The following is a 20,762-nucleotide window of genomic DNA, read 5'->3' as shown; positions in this document are numbered from 1 at the left end:
TGAGAGCCATCTTCCTCAGATGGGTTAAAGGGAGGGTTGCTGGCTGGCGCGCAAGCACAGATGTGTGCTGCTCCCAGAGTTGTTTCTCACCATTTGTTACTGTTACTTAATTTGAAATGACAGTTTTGTGTTCTTAAAAGAACAGTCACGTTTCTGCTTCCAGATTTGTTGTGGCAATTTATTAGTGGATCTAATTATAATGCTTGTTCGATGAGGCCTCAGGTAGGACCCACCTAAGTGGTAATAACACTGCTTTAAAAATATGACTGAAAGGGCATGTTTTTCTTATAATGACAGAGAACATTGATTTATTTTTTTTCCTACAAAAATTGCTCCTCAGTGGTGAATTGAAAAATGATGTTTCCCTTTTGTTGGATTAGTTATGTGGTGGGTGCGAGCCTGGGCTCTGGATTGGTCATCCTTACAGCAGAGTCCTAGCACCGCTCCTTCTCAGCAGCGTGACCTTGGCTGAGGGGTGTGACGTGGTCCGGCCTCCGTTTCACCAACTGTCAAGTGGTGTAGTACAGGGAGCTCCTCACAGGGTTGACGGGATGCTTGCAGGCCTGTGGTGTGCTGTGACCATCTCTCTTTCTGCTGCCCAATATGTGTGACTACTATTAGGATTACTTTATTTGAATCCTTATCATCATCTGCTTTTTTTTTTCTGGCAGAATTGTATGGTTTTACTAACACAAATACAATGTGCAGGAAAGCTATCTGTTCATTTTCTTCGCTGCACAGCCTGGCATTGGTGTTGGGGACTCTGACTCTGATTCCACCACAGCTTTGCAGCTCTTTGAAGAGACGCTGTGCACAACCTCAGCACAGCCAGGTCTGTTGCATGTCAGCAACACTTCAGGCTCCTTGGCACTGTGGACCAGGAGCTTCCAGAAGCCGGTGGGCAGCATGTGCTTTGTTTTCCTATTGCTGTTGCCCCATAGCCAGCGCTGGGCATCAAGATCTGGCCCTCGAACCTCCTGCACACCCTACTGTCAGTGCCTCTGGGTTTCCAAAATTAGGCCGATTATGCTTAATTTTGACCCACCAGTCTGACTGGTGCCAGATGAACTTCTTAGCCCTCTTTTTGACAATCTTGGGTTTCCCGAGGGGTCTCAGGAAGCCGTGGTGCCGAGTAGGAGATGTGCTTGGGTTTTGAGTTATAGTGACAAGTTTTGTTTAAGTTTCCTCTGGCATAAGAGATGCTGATGTCTCCTAGGTTCAATTAAGGGGGAAATTCTCTTAACCATGTTTAAAAGTGTGGTGCTTAAAGTATGGTGCTTAATTTTATTCTTTCTTATTTTTTTTGGTCAAATCCAAACCCATGGTTGACATTTAGCTTCCATCACTGCCATCTGCTTCCTGATGTATGGCAGGACTCACAGGCCTGGGTGATGGAGTCAGAAACCAAAGCCGTCTCCTGCAGGAGCAGCATCAGGCTCTTGGCTGGAGGCGCCCTGCGCTGGCTGCTCCGGGAGGCTGGTTCTCCTCCAGGGTGTGCGCTGGAGATAGGAATTGGTTGGGTGGACGCAGTTTTTGCCATGGGAACTGGACATTTGATTGACAGTGGAAGGGGTATGTGTTTGGATTTACCAGCCATTTGGCCTTGAGTTAGTAATTTCATTAGCCTCTTTTTCCTCATCTGTGAAAGAGGGGTATTAACGATGGCCACTTTGTAGAATTTTTGTACAGATTCAATGAGTCCCCAAAAGGTAATCAACATAGTGCCTGGCATGTAGTAAGCACTCCATAAATGTTGGCTGTTGTATTTTTATTTCTGTTACTATTTTCTTTGCAAAGCGTTAATGATGACCAGGAATGTGGCTCCATGTGTTGACCTTGTCTTCCCTTTCCTTGGAGTCTTTATTGGACTGATATATATTAATCCTGAAATAAGTTCAGTGGTGGAATAAAGTGGTGTCCTTATTCCAGAAATGGGCATATATCTTGATGTCTCCAAGAACATCTAGCTCGCAGAAGTTTTGACATGTGACTTTGGGTGGTCTGAGGAAGGGAGAGGATGCTGGTATGAGGCAGAACTATTAATTGTTAATTACACCTAATAATTGCCACCCCCTTTTTTCCTTTAAAAAAAATCTGTATTATTGAAAGTATTACATATGTCCCCCTATTTCTCCCATAGACCTCTTCCAGCCTTACTCTGCCCCCCATCCCAGACCTTCACCCCCCTATTGTCTGTGTCTGTGGGTTATGTACATATATGCATACAAGTTCATTGGTTGATCTTTTCCCATCCACCCACCCTCTCCCACCTTCCCTCTGGAGATTCGATAGTCTGTTCGATGCTTCTGTGTCTCTGGATCTATTTTTGTTTATCAGTTTATGTTGTTCATTCGATTCGACATATGAATGAGATCATGTGATACTTGTCTTTCTCTGACTGGCTTATTTTGCTTAGCGTAATGCTCTGCAGGTCCTTCAATGCTTTTGCAAATGGTAAGAGTTCTTTCTTTCTCTTTCTTTCTTTCTTTCTTTCTTTCTTTCTTTCTTTCTTTCTTTCTTCCTTCCTTCCTTCCTTCCTTCTTCCTTCCTTCCTTCCTTCCTTCCTTCCTTCCTTCCTTTCTTCCTTTCTCTCTTTCTCTCTTTCTCTCTTTCTCTCTTTCTTTCTTTCCTTCTTTCTTTTTTACAGCTGCATAGTATTCCATTGTATAAATGTACCATATTTTCTTAAAAAATATATTTTTATTGATTTCAGAGAGGAAGGGAGAGGGAGAGAAAGATAGAAAAATCAATGATGAGAGAGAATCATTGATCGGCTGCCTCCCGCATGCCCCCAACTGGGGACCAAGCCCGCAACCAGGAATTGAACCCGGGACCCTTCAGCCTGCAGGCTGACACTCTATCCACTGAACTAAACCAGCTAAATGTGCCATAGTTTTTTAATCCACTCATCTGCTGATGGGCACTTAGGCTGTTTCCAAATCTCAGCTGTTGTAAATTGTGCTGCTATGAACATAGGGGTGCATATATTCTTTCTGATTGGTATTTCTGATTTCTTTTAGGGTATATGGGTGGATCACAACTGGGATAAGTTTTGGATCAAAAACAGTGCTAAACTTGATCATTAATGATTGAATCCTGGAGCAAAGGGTAACCTTTTTGTATGACCAGCACATAAGGGCCAATTTGTGGTATTTTGAGAAAAATGACCCCAGACCATAGCAGTCATGCAAAAGCAACTGTGTTAGAGGAACTGCTCAGGTGTGGGGATTGGGGTGAGGGTCAGGGCCAGCCTCTCTAAGGAAGAGATGCTGGAGCTCAGATCTGAGAGAGGAAGGGTGCCCGTCCTTCCTGCCCCAGGATATCTAGTTGCCCAGTAGGTGGAGCAGGCCTGAGGCAGGAGGGGGTAGGTGTTAGAGGAACTGAAAGGGGCCGTATTGCTGCAACTCAGAGTGAGGGGAGGGGCAGGGCCCAGAGCATGAAAGACCATAGGTTGCAAAAAAGGGTTTGATTTTGAGTCTAAGACTAGAGGCCTGGTGCACGAAATTCGTGCACGGGTAGGGTCCCTAGGCCTGGCCGGCGATCAGGGCCGTCCTTTTCCTGGCTACCAGCTGCCGGTCGGGGCCTTCCTTCATTCCGCCTCACCCCGTGGTGGTCTGTGCTCGTCATAGCAAGCAGTCGAACTCCCAGTCGTACTCCTGGTCGGTCGAACTCCTGAGGGGACAATTTGCATATTAGCCTTTTATTATATAGGATGAAGAGGGGACTGACAGGATCTAATCTGCATTTTATATTTATCGCCTTTCCCTGCATGCACTATGAAGAGAGCACGGTCCAGGCCACGGTATGGGTGAGCAGGTGGCTGCTGCTGCAGTCATCCTGGCAGGGAAGCTGGTTGGCACTAGGTTGAAAGTGCAAAGGATTGGGAGAGATGTGGGCAATAAATGGACAGGACCGGAAGTAATCGTTGACCTTTTTCTTCTCCGACGATATATTTTCTCTAGTTTTTCTGTCTCTACTTAATTTTCCTGGGGCCTTCCAATTTATTTCCTTCTGCTTTTCCCTGAAAATGAGTCTAGGGGTAAAACGAAGTGTCTTCCAACTTCGAGCAGCCCCTCCACAGATGAAGCAAATGAGGGAGGGACTGAGATGAGTGGTGATTTGTGATGAGGAAGGACCCGGTGCAGCGCCTCCTCCTGAGAGCCCTGGGTTCCTGTCCCGTTTACAGAACGCACAGCAGGGCCCATGTTTTGTAGGGTGTTACCCAGCGGAGCACTGCAATGTTTAGTTTACTTTCAGCTTCAATTGAGGTTGAAAAGTTCCTCTTTCAAGCAGTGTCCAGACTAGAGTTGCTTTTCCTTAGCCTGGCTCCTGACACTGCGTGCTCAGGAGGTGCAGTTGGAGTGCATCTTAAAAAGAAAGCCGGCTGGGATGCAGCTGCTGGTTCCCACTCCAGCCCTATCGTGTATAGAGTGAGTACCAATCTAATTTTAACCCAGAGGAGGGCGGGTAATTGTCTGTGTTGTTTGCCAGCCTGGGATTACCACACCTCCTGACTCCCCGAGTCCAAGTCGCCCTTATCACCTCTCGGATTTTCGCAGCAGCCTTCTCACTGGTCTCCCCGTGCCCGCCCTGCCCGCGCCCGCCCTGTTGTTGGGTGTCACTGCCTTCAGCGTGGCCTTCTGCAGAAGTCAGGCCATGTACTCACCGCCTCTAGCCTCTCAGCGCCCCTCAGTGCTTAGGACACAGGCCCTGAGCATGGCCCTCAGAACTGCACAGGGTCCCGGCTCCTATTCCACACTGTCCTGCCTGAGAGCCTCCCCTCCTCCATCCTGGGCACGTTTCTGTCTCAAAGCCCTTGCTTTTGCTGTCCCTTCATCTGGAAGGTTCTATTTCCAGACCTTTGTATGGTGTTCTTCCCCTCTTCCTTTAGATCTTTGCTTAAATAGCACTTTATCAAGAGGCCATCCTACTAGAATAGCACCCCTGACATGACTTTGTTTTCTATGTAGCTCGTAGCAGTTGACATAAAATTAACTTATTTGTTGGGTTGTCTGACTCCCCATAGGAGTGTCAGCTCCTGGAGGGCCAGGCTTTGTCTCTTCTGTTCACTGCCAGATCCTGGGCTCAGACAGTAACCAGTGCACAGTATTCTCTGTGAATATTGGGTGAATGAATGAGAAGCACATATGTCCTCACTTAATGTCGTCAGTAGGCTCTGTGACTTTTAGCAAAACACGGTGTGATGAATAGACTAATTGATAAACAAGGGTTAGGTTCTGTGGTGTCAATGTTGTGATGAAACCACATTGAAATAAACGACATTATTAGAGGAGCTGCTGTGCCCCCCGGGGTTTGCCTGACCCGCCTGTGAAAGTAGGGCAGTGCTTTCCGTTCCTGCTTCTGTGCCAGAGGTCAAGAGCAGGTGGGTCTGTGCACAGGCGGTTGAAGCCTGGACTGTGGCTGCTCCAGCTGCAGCACGTGTACTAGTAAGTGGAGCGGGCAGAGAGTGGGCTGTCATGAGTAGTTCAGGGCAGGCTTCCTGGAGGAGGTGACATCTGAACTCAGTGGGGAAAGACAAGCAAGGGTTTTCTGAGAGCATCCTGTCTGCTTCCAGAGACACTGCTGGCGGTTTAGCTTTCCTCCAGGAGAAGTCAGGGTCTCACAGTCAGCCTTGGGCTGGTGGACTGTCCCAGGAGACTGGTTATGCTAGAGACCTTGGGGTGCTGGGGAGGATGGCACAAGAGAGAGCCACCTGCGGCTCCTCCTCAGAGCATTTCCTGCCTGACGTCCAGGGTGCTGCCTGATGACCTGCTCAAATCTCTGCAGAACTCAGCCATAGCCCCCTTCACCACCAACTGGCTTCTTGGCCTCTCGGGAATGTACTGTTCTTATCTCCAAAATGGGGAGTATATGTACTAAATGGGAGTAATGAGAGAATTAAGTGAGGTAATGTACCCTACTTTGTTCATAGTAAGTGCTCAATAAATGATTGCGGAAACCATCTAATAATCCAATAATCAATAGTAACTATTTTTTACGATGATTAACTCTCTCTGTGAACATGTGCTCATTTCCTGGTCCAGGGCCCTTTGTTCTCACTCCTGTTCCTAAGAGCCGCCTCCCTGCATCGGCCGTAGCACTGCCTCCTCCTGGTGCTGGCAGCCTGGCCTTAGTGCTGCGGCATCTCCTTGCAGGGGATACTCTGCTTCTCTGCTCACACCCCTGAGAGGCAGTCGCCAGTGAGGGGCCCTGGGTGCTCAGCCACGCAGAGCCTTCGGTGGGCCACCAGCTGCCTCTCCACGTGGCACAGTGCCCCCGGTGAGGAGCAGCTGCCTCGTCCAGCTGTCTAATTGTTCACTGAATCCACTTGAGCACCAGCTCAGCACATTCCTTCCTCCCAAGCCAACTTTCTCATGATCTGGGCCGCCCAGCCTGGATCAGGATGGAGGGTTTGTGTGTTGGGTTTGAGGAATCTTCAGTCCCAGAAGGAGGAGCTGGTGGTGTTTGGGTCTATGGGTCATCTTTGTGGGCCTGTGGTCCCAAAGAATGGTCATTTGTTTTCTTACTCAGCAGACGTCTTCTAATTCCTACCTTGTGCTGGCCAGATGTTGAGATGAGAGATGAAAAGATGGCGGCACACAGCGATTTGGTCCATAACCCATTGATAATGGGCATTCACCTTGAAGTAGTTCATTCATTTCTTTTTTTAATAAGTATTCATTAAGCACCATATCATGGGCCAGACACTATTCTAGGTATTTGGGCTAACAGTGAACAAGACAAAGATCCCTGTCCTGGTGGAGTTACATTCTAGTTAGGGGCAGACGCATGATGATCAACAAACACGATAAACAAGGAATGCATAGCATGTTGGAGGGTGGTAGTTGCTATGATGAAAAGTACAAACAGAGCAGGCCAAGGTGGGCCAGGACCGTGGGGAGATTGTGACTCGAAACAAGTGAGTATGGGTTTCATCGAGAAGGTGATGTTTGAGCACAGACCTGAAGGAAGGAGGGCGTGGCCTTCAGGTGGGAGACTGTTCCAGGCAGAGGGACAGCTCATAAAGAACTAGGGTGGGAGTGTGCTTGGCATGTCCCGGGGACACCCAGGAGGCAGTGAGGGGGAGAGGAGGAAGAGGTGAAGTCACAGACGCTCCAGGTGTCAGATCCACTGTTAGGAGCTTGGGGATCTGTTTCTGTGTCATGAGTGGAGTGGGGTCCTTGCTGAAGGATTGTGAGAGAGAAGGGATATCATCTGACTTACATTTTCAAGCATGGCTTTGGCTACTCTATGGAGACGAGTGCCAGAAGGCAGGGCTAGACATAGGGAGGAGAGTTAGGAGGTTATTCAGCCAGGAATAGCCCTGGTGGCTGAGACCAGGGTGGGGCAGTGAAAGTGGTGAGAGGTGGCTGGGCCCTGGATTAGTGTTGAAGCTGGAGCTGAAAGGATTTCCTGGAACATGGGTTGTGAGGTGAGAGCGGGAGCAGTAAAAGATGACTGCAAAGTATTTGGCCTGTGCACTTAGAAGGATGGAATTGCCACCAACCAGGATGGGGATTGCCTTGGGCAGAATAGGCTTTGGGGGTGTTGAGCAGGAGTTCTGGTGTGGACGTGTGGAGGTTGAGTTATCTGAGTATCTAAGAGGAGATGGGAAGGAGAAGTGCGAGTCCTGGGCTGGAAAGACGGACTTGGAAGGTGTGGACATATCAAGGTATTTAACACCCAGGGCTGGTTGAGATCCCTAAAAGAGCAAGTACAGATGGACTGGGACTGAGCCCAGGGCCTCCCACATAAAGAGGATTTAGGATGAAGGAAGAGGTGCCAGCAAAGGAGATGGAGAAGGAGTGCGTGAAGAGAGAGGGGAAACTGACAGAGTGTGGGGTGGGTCTTAGAAGCCAAGCGAAGAACATGCTTGCAGGAGGAGAGAGTGAGCAACTGTGTTAAGTGCTGCTGATGGGTCCAGTGAGATGGCAACCCTTGTGGCATTGACTGGAGTAGGTCAGTGGTGGGATGAAATAGACTGGTGGGGTGAAAGCCTGATTGGAGAGCACTGAAGAGAGAACAGGGGAAGAGGAACTGGGGACACTGAGTGTAGACAGCTATTTGGAGCAGGCTGGCTGCAAAGAGAGCAAGGAAATGTAGCATTGAACAACAGGGGGACAGGGAGTGAGAAGTTTTTTTGAAAGAGAAGATAATCAACATTCCTTCAACAGTTGCTTATGGAGCATCTGCTTGTATGCCAGGTACCGTGCTACTGTCGGACAGTGGGGACAGGACATAGTTCCTGAGGACGTGGGATTTATATCTACTGGGGTTCATGGTAGGAAAGGCAGGGGTGACCACTGACCTGTCCACTTAGTTCCGGATGTGCATAACCACTTGGGTTTATGAAGCAGAATACTTGCTCTTTCCTCCTGACTGCAATCTCTCCTCATTCTTTCCAGTTGCTGCAGTAACACAGGGTCAGAACCTTGGTGGTTTAAAACAACACAGCTTTATTGTTTTTTAGTTCTGGAGGTCAGAAGTCCAAAGTGGATCTCTCGGGGCTGAAGGTGAGGTTTGTCAGGATAGTGTTCCTTTCTGGAAGCTCTAAGGGAGAGTCTACTTCCTTGCTGATTCAGTTATTGCAGAATTCAGTTCCAAGAAGTTGTAGAACTGAGGTCCTAATTTTTTTGCTGGTTCTTTGTAGGGGGCCATTCTTAACTCCTCCCCGCCTCTCTGTGGTCCCTGCACCTGGTCCATCTCAGAACCAGCCGTGTCACATCTGTCCCTTCTCCCCTTGGAATCTGACTCCTCTTCTGCTGCATCTTGGCTGTCTTCCTTCTCTTCTGCTTCCAGCCAGAGAAGGTTCCCTTTTTGCAATGGTTCAAGTGATTAGATGGACCCTCAGGTAATCCAAGGTCATCTCCCCATCTCAAGGTCCCAATCACATTTTCAGGTCCCCTTCTCTGCGCAAAGTAACAGTCACAGCTTCTGAGGAGCCATTCTGCTTACCCAGCTCAGAGTGTGCCACCAGCGGGTAGCTCACACCAGAAATCTAGGGCTCACCCTTTGTTTCTGTGTATACTTTACCTCCCATTTCCAATCCATCACAAGTGCAGCATCAGAATTCTAGAGCCTTTTTGGAGGGTGAGTTGTATTTCTAAAATAAAAAATACCTTCTTTTACTCCGCTCACACTTATGACACCAAGTGTGTGGGAATTTTTCCCCACACCAACCAGTTTTCCAACTTTATGGATGCCAACTGGGTGCCCTAAAGTTCAGCTCCATTCTAATACTGACTGGGGTAGTGCAGATCCTGCAGGTTAAGGGCACAGCCCCACAGGCCTGCTCCCACTTGGACACCATTGCAAGGCCTAGGTTACAGCTTGAATTTCTGACCAGCCGGCTGTAAATCAGGGATTTCCATACCCTTCTTCTCAGGCTCAGGGATTTGCTAGAACTGATCATGGAACTCAGAGAAACACTGACTTCCATTTACTAGTTTATTACAAAGAAGGTCCCAGGTGAACAGCCAGGTGCGGAGGTATGTAGGGCGCGGTCCAGAGGGGTCCTGAGCCCAGGAGCGGCTTTCCTGTGGAGTTGGGCTGCCTCGTCCTCCCAGCGTGAAGCTGTGCTCACCAACATGGAAGTTCTCTGCCCTGTACGTGGGGGGTTTTGTGGAGGCTTCCTTGCAGGCACAATGTATCATTAACTCAATTTCCAGCCCCTCTCCCCTTCCAGGGTGGGGTGGGCTGGAAGTTCCAAGTTTCTAGTCATGGCTGGGTCTTTCTGGTGACCAGCCCCCACTCAGGAGCCCACCCAGTCACCTGGTTGGAACAAAAGGCTCTCCTGTCATTCATGAAATCCCAAGGGACTTAGGGGCTCTGTGTCAGGAACCAGGGTCAAAGACCTGCACACACATGTACATACATATAAATACACACATATGGAGATATGTTTATCATATATATATTCCTTATTTCACAATTTTAGCTGAGAGGGAGAAATACTTGCTATCTGCCCATGTCTCGTGGGACTTGTAAAGTTTTGAGACTTAGATGTCTCCTCAGAGGTGCCACATGTGGAGAGAGTGGTTATTTTTAATCTCATATACAGTCAGACACCCGAGAGGACGTCCAGCCTCCCTCGGGAAATGTCCTTGACTCTCAGGAGGAGGAGGCCTTCTGTCTTCCGTCGTTATCTGGCTGTAGTAGTCAAGTGCAAAGACCATGTGAGCAGACAAGAGACGACCCGTCAGCGCGGAGATGGAGAGGTGGACTCAGCCCCCGCTCGGGGCTCCACTTCCTCTCACCGCCTGCTCTCTGTCCGCTCTTCCTTGCTTTGGCTTCTTAGATATAATTAAGATTTTTCTGGGAAGTTGTCAGGGCTGCCGAGTATCTCTGGGCTGTTTGGAACAGCCTGTGGTTAGTCATTTGTTATCGTGTTGTTCCACATATGTCAAGGTCCCTTTCTCACGTGGGAAGGAAACACACTCAGCTTCCAGGTGTCCAGGGGGATCAGTCAGAATACACCGTGGTCATGGCTGGGCCGCCTGGTTCTTCTACCCCCTCTTTGGGAGGAGGCAGCGTGGGCTTGGTGGGGTTAGTGGGGTCCCGGGCTGACATGGCATCCTCCCTCCTGCAGCGTGGACAAGCCCTGATGGTGCTGGGTGTGGGCGTGCCAGCAGCCTTGGTAAGAGCTGTGAGAGAGGGTGCCTGCCCGGGAGGCAGTGGAGTGCCGAGGTGGGGAAGGAGCCGTGCTGGAGGGTCTCCTGTGGGCTAGGGGAGGGTCCTTGGTGAGGTTGGTCTCCCCTTTCCCAGTTTCTTTGTCTCAGGACATTTTCTCATTGCCTGATGCACTGTTTCTCACATCTGGTGTGTGCATCAAAACCATCCCAGATATGTATTAAAATGCAGATTCCTACCCCCTCAGACCCACTGAAGTAATTTCTGGGAACAGGGGCCCAGGAACCTTCATGCCAACACTCCCTACTCCTGCCCCATCCTTCTCCAAGTGATTCTGATGAGGGTGGCCGCACTCTCCGAACCATGATGATCTAATGGGTCTCTCTGCCGGGATCACCACCAGGCCCATGAGTCCTGTCCTCCATCCTGGCCAGCAGCCATCTCCTTCCTGCCCCCTGCGCTTGCCTCTGGCCTGGTGAATGCAGCCGTTCGGACCTCTGCTCCTCCCCACCAGCGTCCACTTCCTTGTTCTTCTTTCCTGTCCCCTGGGGAATCGTGGCTTCTCCTGTGCTCCTCTGTGGCCCCATTTTTCTTTCCTTTGGGACCCGACCCTGTGGCGTTCTTTAGACTTCATAATTGTGGGCTTTCAGCATGATTTCTTTTCTAACCCAGTCTCTTCTCACCCCTGGGAACCTTAGATGTCACCATGACCTTGGCTTCAGGGATGGTGATTTTTCTTTCCCTGCCGGGTCCTGGGTGGCTCCGTTTCAGCCTTGTCGGTGCTTTCCTGAGGGTCCCTGGAGCAGGACAAATTTCCCGTTTTCAACATGAATTGTGTGACCTTTTTTTAACCCTTCCGCTTGGCAAAATCACCTTCCCTAGCCTTAATCTCTCTGATTGCTGGCTTTCATTGACCGCCTTTGTGCTGTCTGGCCTGGCACAGACAGATGCGGGCGTCAGGTGGTGGCTGTCCTTGCACGCGGCCCCAAGTACTTGTTGGATAAGCCACTCCTCAGAGCCCAGACCTGTCCCTCATAGGGGAGGGGAGGGGCATGTCTCTGCCTGCAGCTTGCGAATCCCGTGACTTGCCATCCTGTTTTGTTGAGGGAGTTTCGGCCTTCTGGTGTCTTCCTCCTGCTGGCTGAGTTCTCGCAGCCACGCGCCCTGTGCAGCGCCGTCCTGTGAGGTTTGCGTATTTGCTCCAGCTCCCCTCGACCCGTTGCCAGGCATCCTCTCAATCCTGTGGTTTACAGAATGAATGTTAGAACTGAAGTCCACTTAGGAATCTTCGGCTGGGTTTCATCAGCGAGGATGCTGAGGCCTGTGGAAGTGAGGTGGCTATTCAAGGTCACAGGATGTTCTAGGGGAATTTGGGGCTGGGAATCATTTGTTAGCTATCCAAACTTGAACTGAGCCTAACCCACTTGTCCTATTTCTAGGCGGCTATCACAAGGAGGTTTACTCACGTGCACAAAGAGACAGGTACAGGCTTGAGGCATATTTGAACTGGGGTCCTGAAAGGTGGGTGCAATGGGTCGCAGCTCCATTCTCTGTGTAGCTGCTGTAGAGAAGAGGCTGCCGGCCCCTGCTGCGGGCTGCAGCTGCCACGGCGGTGTGGAGTGCACCTTGGCTCCACAACATGTGCTGTGTATCTTCTCTATATATAAAAGGCTAATATGCAAAGTGTCCCCTCAGGAGTTCGATTGCTCACTATGACGTGTGCTGACCACCAGGGGGCAGCGCGGAATGAAGGAAGGCCCCAACCGGCAGCTGGAAGACCCCGATTGGCCCTGATTGCCGGCCAGGCCTAGGGATCCTCCTTGTGCATGAATTTCATGCACTGGGCCACTAGTGTTTTATAAAAACAACCATGTGAGGGAACATAAACGTGTAGCTGTTGTATGAACACACAGAGAAGTGGATGGCTGGAAGCACAGCCCTGTGAAGGGCGTGAGGAGAATGGGGTGGGTGGGAGGCAGAGGCCGTGGTTAGGGATGCCTGCCCTCTCTAGGCTCTTAGGTATTCACTTAGGTATACACTCAGGTATTCAGTTTCTTCATTGAGATATAATTCACACATGACATAATTTGCCTGTTTTAAGTGTACAATTCAGTGGGTTTTTTGTTTTTAGTATATTCACAAAGTCGTGCAACTGACTATATTACTCCAAAACATTTTGTCACCCCAAAAGAAGCCCTGTACCCACCAAAAGTCACTGCTCCCCTAATTCTTTCCCCAGCCCTTGGCAACTCGGAAACTACTCTCCGCATCTGGATTTGCCTATTCTGGACATTTCCTGTAAATGGAATCATACTATGTGTGGCCTGTGCACCTGGTTCTTTTGCTTAGTAGGTTTTCAAGGTTCATCCATGTTGTGGCATGTATCAGTGCTTCATTTCTTCAGAAATGTTTTCTTTTTAATTGTGGCATACACACAACATACAGTGTAGCGTCTTAACCACATTTTTTTATTATTGCTTAAAGTATTACAAAGGGTATTACATATGTCTCCTTTTTTCCCCCCGCCCTTGACAATCCCCTGGCCTCCCATACCCCCCAGTGTCTTATGTCCATTGGTTATGCTTATATGCATGCATATAAGTCCTTCGGTTGATCTCTTCTTAACCACTTTGAAATGTACAGTACGATGGTATTAGGTTTAGTCACTTTGCTGTGCAACCATCCCCACCATCCATCTCTAGAATGTTTTAATCACCCCAGACTAAAAATCTATATCCATTAAACAACAACTCCTCTTTTCTTCCCTGCTCCCCCCTCTTTGGGAGGAGGCTGGCCCTCCCTGGGCTCTTGAGTGCAGTCAGGCCCCTGGGAACCACTGTCTACTTTCTGTCTCTATGAATTTGACTTCGCTAAGTTCCTCAGATAAGTGGAATCATACGGTGTTTGTCTTTTAGTGACTGACTATTTCACTTAGCATAATGTCCTCTAGGTTCGTTCATATTATAGAATGTGTTCCAATTTCCTTCCTTTTAAAGGCTGAATAATGTTCCATTGTATATACACAGCACATTTGCTTATCCATCCATCCATTCTTGTACACTTGGATTGCTTCTACCTTTTGGCTGTTGCAAATAATGCTGCTATGTGTGTATGAAAATTTGAATACAAGTTTTTGTATGGACATACATTTTTAATTCTCTTGGATTGAATTTTTTGCACAACAAACTTGTGCTAATGTAGTACTTTTGAATTTATAATGAAATGGGAAATAGAAAATCAGTGGCCACATCTAGAATACAGAGTTTTCTGGACTCCCCGTATTTTCCTGGCTCTGGCACTGGATGTGGGAAAACCAGCAGCCTGGGGAATCGCATGCCCGGTCTGATGCAGGCTCTCGCTCTGGGACCAGCATCCGCGTCTGCCTGGGCCAGGCCAGACTGGTGTGGTCGGAGGGAGGAGTTGAAGCTCCGAGGAGTGGAGTAACACAGTAGGTAAGATTGTAGATGCAGTTCCCTCCCTTGCAGAATGGAAGGAGGAAGAAATGTATCCGTGCACATAAAGTGCTAGCAGTAGTATTGGGCCCTTAGGAAGGATCCAGTAAATAGTAACTGCTGTTGCTTTCTCCTTGTGTGTTCTCTTCTTGGACAGCTGCCCAGTCCCTGAATAGTTGTGTGGGCCAAGTGAGAGAATGGGTGTATGCCCACCTTTCAGAGAACATGAGCTGTTGAGAAATATAATGGATTCTCATGACTAGTTGGCTGGGTTGGGCTTATACCTTCTTCCTGTTCCTTAATTTGCAGAGCTGTTGTATGTACAACAGTGGCATCTATCCTACATAATAAAAGGGTAATATGCAAATAGACCGAATGGCAGGACAACAGAACAACTGATCAAAGCGTAACATGCTAATGATATGCTAAGGCTGCTCAATCGATCACTATAATGTGCGCTGACCACCAGAGGCCAGTTGACCGATTGACCAGTCGCTGTGACGTGCACTGACCACCAGGGGGGGAAGTCAGTCAATTGGTCGACCAGTCGCTATGATATACACTGACCAGCAGGGGGCAGATGCTCTGACTGGTAGGTTACCTTGCTTCTGGGCTCTGGCCGATCAGGACTGAGCGAGATGGGCCGAACACGCCCTGGAGTCCTCCCGCGATCCCTCCCCAGCCCAATCGTGCACCAGTGGGGTCCCTCAGCCTGGCCTTCACCCTCTCGTAATCCAGGACCCCTTGGGAGATGTTGGAGAGCTGGTTTCAGCCTTGGGAGGGTGCCAGCCATGAGAGGCTCATGGCTGGTGAGCCTCTCCCGATTGAGACTGGTTGGGCGTGAGCCCGCGGCAGGCACAGTGGGGCTGGGATGAGCAGGAGCAGCAGGTAGGAGCTGCAGGTGGTGTTGGACTGCAGGTTTTGGTCTGATCCCTGCAGGCCACCCAGAGAGACTCCACCTGTGCACGAATTCATGCACTGGCCTCTAATATATATAAAAGGCTAAGTGTCCATCTGTCGACCGATAGTTATAATGCACACTGACCACCAGGGGGCAGACGCTCAACGCAGGAGCTGCCATGATGTGCACTGGCCACTTAAAAATAAATGGCACCACGGACCTGCTGCCCATAAAGCAACACTCGGCTTCCCCCAAGTGGGACACAGGCTCCGCCACCACCCCGGAGCAATACCCCACCAAATTGCAGTCAATGCTGCTAAGACCCCATGGTGCAAAATGTGGCCCACAGCCCAGCCCAGCCTGGAAACTGTGGCTATGGGCGCTGGGTAATGATGTCACATAGCAACGCCTGGCTTCCTCTCCCTAGTAACTAGCCTTCTTGGAGTTTCTTCAGCCCAGGAACCCGATTTGCTGTATAGACAGGTGCAAACATTTTGCAATTTAACCAAATGTCTATGAAGTGTTTTCCCCTGCCTCATCTCATTTGATCCTCACAGAAGTCCTGGAGTAGGTAGATAGGAGACTCAGTAGAATCCTATTTTCTTTTCATTAGCGGGAAAACGGAGATTTAGAAAGTTTAGAAACTTGACCCGTCTGAAAAGAAGTAAGAAATGGTGGACCTTGAAAATGACTTCAGGTTTTCTCACTGCACAGAGTATAGTCAAACACTGCTGCAGTTAAATATTTTACCCTTTGTTCTCCCTGTGTGATCTACAATAATAATCTGCTTCATGTTGATATTTACTGCTGTGTTGCTGACAATTACCTGAAAGAGAAGTTGGGGTGCTTCACTGGGCTGGAAAAAGTTTAGCTACATCAGAAAGCAGGTCTAATTAAGCAAGTTTATGCTATATCTTTAAAAGGCTAAGTTGACTTGTGCATGTACGATGCTTATAAAGCTCTCGCTGGTGCCAGTCGCATGTGTGTGTTTCGATGTGTCATTGTCCTTCGTGAATTTGGTTGACATTTCTATTATAGAGAAAGGGCGAATGGCGATATTAAAATATTTCTTCTAATTAATTTCCTTTCAATGTGCATGAATCTGTGCACCTGGACACTAGTAAAAATATAAAAATGGATTTGTCCTTTCTGCAGTGAGCATGTATTGCTTTTATTTCTTGTTAAAGAAATAGAGGAAAACATAACAAGGCCCTTGAGCCCTGCTAGCCATGCACTGCCAGTTAGATGGCCTCTCCAGTAAAAGCAGCACGTCTTTATTGACCAGTGTTCTCAGTTAGTAGATCCATTTCAGACTCAAAGAGATATTGGTCAGTTAGGAAGTACAGAGAATCTAATTTGTGCCCCATTTGATTCTGAACATTTCGTGGGTTCAGAGAAACAACAGGGAGCCTTTGACTTTAAGGTCCTTATAGTCCAACCTAGACTCTAGGTGGACGAGGTTGAGATTTGATGTTTCATTCGTTACCCCAGCAGCCACTACCACCATTGCCATGTACAGAGCATGCTTTCTGCAGACGGCCTCTGCTACTGCCTCCTCTGTTTTCTTGTCAAATTCTCCGTCCTGCGAGACGGTTGCAGTTATTCCTTCGGTATCGAGCAGAAGTCCCTGCAGAAGGTGGTGGAGCTGCGACTTGCGCCCAGGTCCACCTGCGTCCGGCTCCTGTGCCTTTGGCACTGTGGTGTTCCTCTCGTTCTACTGATGCATTTCCTCCTTGAATCGCACCACATCCAGCTGCCTGCGGTATGGCGCAGTCCTAGGACTGAGGCAGTTGAAAGAAATCCTTCACCCGAGTGTTTGAAATTCCAGAGCATCTTCTTGTGGGCAGGCTGTATGTACAGTGATTTCCAAGGTGGGTTTTGATTCCCATAAACCCAGGGCTTACAGATGACAATTTCTGCCTCTGATGTAGGTAGCTCTGCTGCTTTAGGAATGAATTGCAAAAGTCGCCCATGCTTGTTGTTCTGAACAAAATGATCCAAAGGTTTAGAATGAAAGCATTGCTTGTTATCTACTGCTCTCCACACCCAGGTTACCAAGGCCAACGCTGGGGGCGCCCTTTCTCCTTCCCCAGACCTCCAGGTACACATCTGGATGGTGTCCTTCTTCTTCCCTCCTTCCCCTGCTGCCTCCCCCCAAATAGAACCACATCACACACATTTCTGGTAATAACTTCAGTCTTGAACCTGAGCACATCTGCAGTTTGGAATGAGCAGTTTTACAAACAGCATTTGGAACCGTCCATGCCACCTTGCCCCATTGCAGGTAAGCTGCCTTCCCTGGGCTCTCGAGTGCAGCGAGGCTCAGAGGTCTGCTCAGGAAGCACTTTGTACCACTTGGACCAGGGCAAGAAATCACTGGCATGCCCAGCTGCATGCTTTGCTTCAGGAGAGGAAGTGGTTTTCACCATCACAGCGCTTTTCTCTTCGGGGGAGAAACAGCTCAGGTTTCCACAGAGCCTCTGCTAGGCTGTGCCACGTGAGCAGGTGAAAATGTGCCTGGCGAAGGGTGTGATGACAGCGCTGGTTTTATGCAGCAGCCCTTCCCAGCTGTCCCTGTGTGTGTGTTACATATTTAGATGACCTCTTGGAAGAGAGCTGCGATCGAAACAGGTGTGAGCGTTTCTCTAGAAGACCCGGAGGAGATGGGAACTTCTAACGAAGAGGCTTTCTGATTTGAAAAAGAAGGCATACCGTCACGTAGCATTTGTCTTTTAAAAATAATGTCTTTGAAGCTTGGGGTCAGAATACAAAGTAGTTTATATTCTCCTCTTGTGTAATCCTCACAAGAAGGCCTATTATCCCCATTTTATAGATGAGGAAACAGGGTCAGAGAAGTAAAGTAATGTGCTAAGTTCTCACTCCAGTTAGTGACAGAGCCAGGGTTTGACCCAAGGATGCCTTGTGTCTCTGCCACACTTCTCATACATTGCGAGAGGGATGTCCGATTGCAGTCAGATATCCCTCTCGCAATCCGGGACCACTGGCTCCTAACCGCTCACCTGCCTGCCTCCCTGATAGCCCCCTAACCTCTCCCCTGCCAGCATGATTTACACCTAACTGCTCCCCTGCCGGCCAGATCACCCCCAAATGCCCTCCCCTGCCAGCCATCTTGTGACAATGTGGGGGCAGCCATCTTGTAATGCAAGGGTGTGAGGGTCAATTTGCATATTACCTATTATTAAATAGGATAGGAGGAAACTCAGCTTCCAAAGGTTGGTTAGCTCACCTAGTCCTGTGGTTCCTTTCCTCTGGATGCTATTGACTCCTGGTTCTATATGTCCAGTCCTAACTTCAGACTCACAGCTCCAGCATTTGTGCTCTCTTTTCTCAGATGACTGATGGTTCTATCAAACATAACTGTCTGAAAGCCAAATTCCTCATGGTCATCACCTCTTCCCTACCGCACCTGCTCCTTCCCCAGGCTGCCCAGCCCGTGGAATGATAGCTCCATCCTTCCAGGTTCCTGAAGCCAAGAATCTTGGTGCTACCCTGTCTTCACCCAGACCCCTGTCAAATCTATTAACTCTCTCACTGACTTTCCCTTCTCGCCTTCTTTCACTCCTTCTCTCACCATTGCTGTCACCAGGATCCAGGCCAGCATCATCGCCTCTGGCCTGGACACTACTATAGGGGCCTGACCAGCTGAGTCTGTGGGATCCTCTAAGAAGCAGATACCAAGACCAAGTTAGGAGTGCAGGAGGCAAATTGCCTATGAGAGATAAAGGGACATGTGGCATTGGGCAGGGAAAGCCTCAGACTTCCTTGCGGATCCAACAGTTTTGCTCACCTGGCCCAGTGGGGAGATCTGGGCAAAGATTGCCCATCAGCGGAGTCCCACATTAGGCAGAAATACCTTTCTGTGCTCAGCCATTGGCGAGGGTGGCCCAGGAGGGCCCTGGACCTGGAGGTTGCCAACTGCCTGCACTGTTTGTAACAGAAGGCAAGTCCTTCCTTGCAGGGAGGCCTGAGCTGTGTGCCTCTCCTCCTGACCCCTGCTCCTCCTCTCCCAGCAGCCTCCCACTTTCCCCTTCATACAGCCAGTGGAGTGATCATTAAAAAAATATGTCTGATCACAGATATATGCAAGAAAATGAAACTAGACCACCAACTTACACCATACACAAAAATAAACTCAAAATGGATAAAGGACTTAAATGTACGACAGGAAACTATAAAAATTCTAGAAGAATCCAAAGGCAACAAAATCTCAGACATATGCCGAAGCAATTTCTTCACTGATACAGCTCCTAGGGCACTTGAAACTAAAGAGAAAATGAACAAATGGGACTACATCAAAATAAAAAGCTTCTGCACAGCAAAAGAAACCATCAACAAAACAACGAGAAAACCCACTGTGTGGGAAAACATATTTGCCAATGTCATATCCGATAAGGGCCTAATCTCCAAAATTTATAGGGAACTCATACAACTTAACAAAAGGAAGATAAACAATCCAATCAAAAAATGGGCAAAGGACCTAAATAGACACCTTTCAAAAGAGGACATTCAGAAAGCCAAGAGACATATGAAAACATGCTCAAAGTCACTAATCATCCGAGAGATGCAAATCAAAACAACAATGAGGTACCATCTCACACCTGTCAGACTGGCTATCATCAACAAATCAACAAACGACAAGTGCTGGAGAGGATGTGGAGAAAAAGGAACACTTGTGCACTGCTGGTGGGAATGCAGACTGGTGCAGCCACTATGGAAGACAGTATGGAGTTTCCTTAAAAAACTGAAAATGGAACTCCCATTTGACCCTGTGATCCCACTTCTAGGAATATATCCCAAGAAACCAGAAACACCAATCAGAAAGGATATATGCACCCCTATGTTCATAGCAGCACAATTCACCATAGCTAAGATCTGGAAACAGCCTAAGTGCCCATCAGTAGATGAATGGATTAGAAAACTGTGGTACATCTACACGATGGAATACTATGCTGCTCTAAAAAGGAAGGAACTCTTACCATTTGCAACGTCATGGATGGAACTGGAGAGCATTATGCTAAGTGAAATAAGCCAGTCAATGAAGGAAAAATACCACATGATCTCACTCACTCATGGATAATAGAGACCATTATAAACTTTTGAACAATAATAGATACAGAGGCAGAGCTCCCTCAAACAGATTGTCAAACTGCAGCAGGAAGGCCGGGGAGGGTTGCGGGGCAGGAGGTAGGGGGGTAGGAGATCAACTAAAGGACTTGTATGCATGCATAGAAGCATAACCAGTGGACATAAGCATGGGGGGATAGGGGAGGCTAGGGGACTGTCTAGGGCGGGGGGATAAAATGGACACATATGTAATACCCTTTGTAATACTTTAAGCAATAAAAAAAAAAAAATAAAAAAAAAATATGTCTGATCAGAACCTTCCAGGGGCTTCCTGTTTTGCTCAGAATAAAATACATAGTCTGAAAACCCATGCCATTTTCTCTATGGTCTCATTTCTTGTCCATCTCTCTCATCCATTATCCTTTGGTCACACTGGCCTCCTTGCTGTTCCGGGAACACATTAGGCCTGTGCGTACCTCAGGGCCTTGGCACTTGCCTTTCCCCGGAATGCTCTCTTCCAGGGTTTCGCATGGCTCATGCCCCCACTTCATTCTGGTCTCTGCTCAGATGGTATCTCTCTAGTGTGTCCTTTCCTTACATTTTATTTAATTAGTGTTCTTCCACCATTGTTTTCTCATGCTTTAACCTTCCCTGAGCACTTCTCACAGCCTGACAGGGTATGTAGTTAGTTCGTT

The 20,762-nt window shown here is 48.4% G+C and overlaps 1 protein-coding gene and 1 pseudogene across 9 annotated transcripts in view; one reads left to right on the top strand and one right to left on the bottom strand.

Moving 5' to 3' along the window:
• The window catches only part of SNX29 (sorting nexin 29), a 453,538-nt gene that overhangs the window by 205,704 nt on the left and 227,072 nt on the right, over positions 1 to 20,762 (top strand). The window lies entirely within an intron of this gene.
• Positions 435 to 18,607, bottom strand: LOC118655913 (annotated as a pseudogene).

Source organism: Myotis myotis, unplaced genomic scaffold (assembly GCF_014108235.1).
Source record: "Myotis myotis isolate mMyoMyo1 unplaced genomic scaffold, mMyoMyo1.p scaffold_m19_p_5, whole genome shotgun sequence".
NCBI classification, from domain to species: Eukaryota; Metazoa; Chordata; class Mammalia; order Chiroptera; family Vespertilionidae; genus Myotis; species Myotis myotis.
Note: the sequence above shows the minus strand (reverse complement) of the source record. Positions and strands in the feature narration are given on the sequence as shown.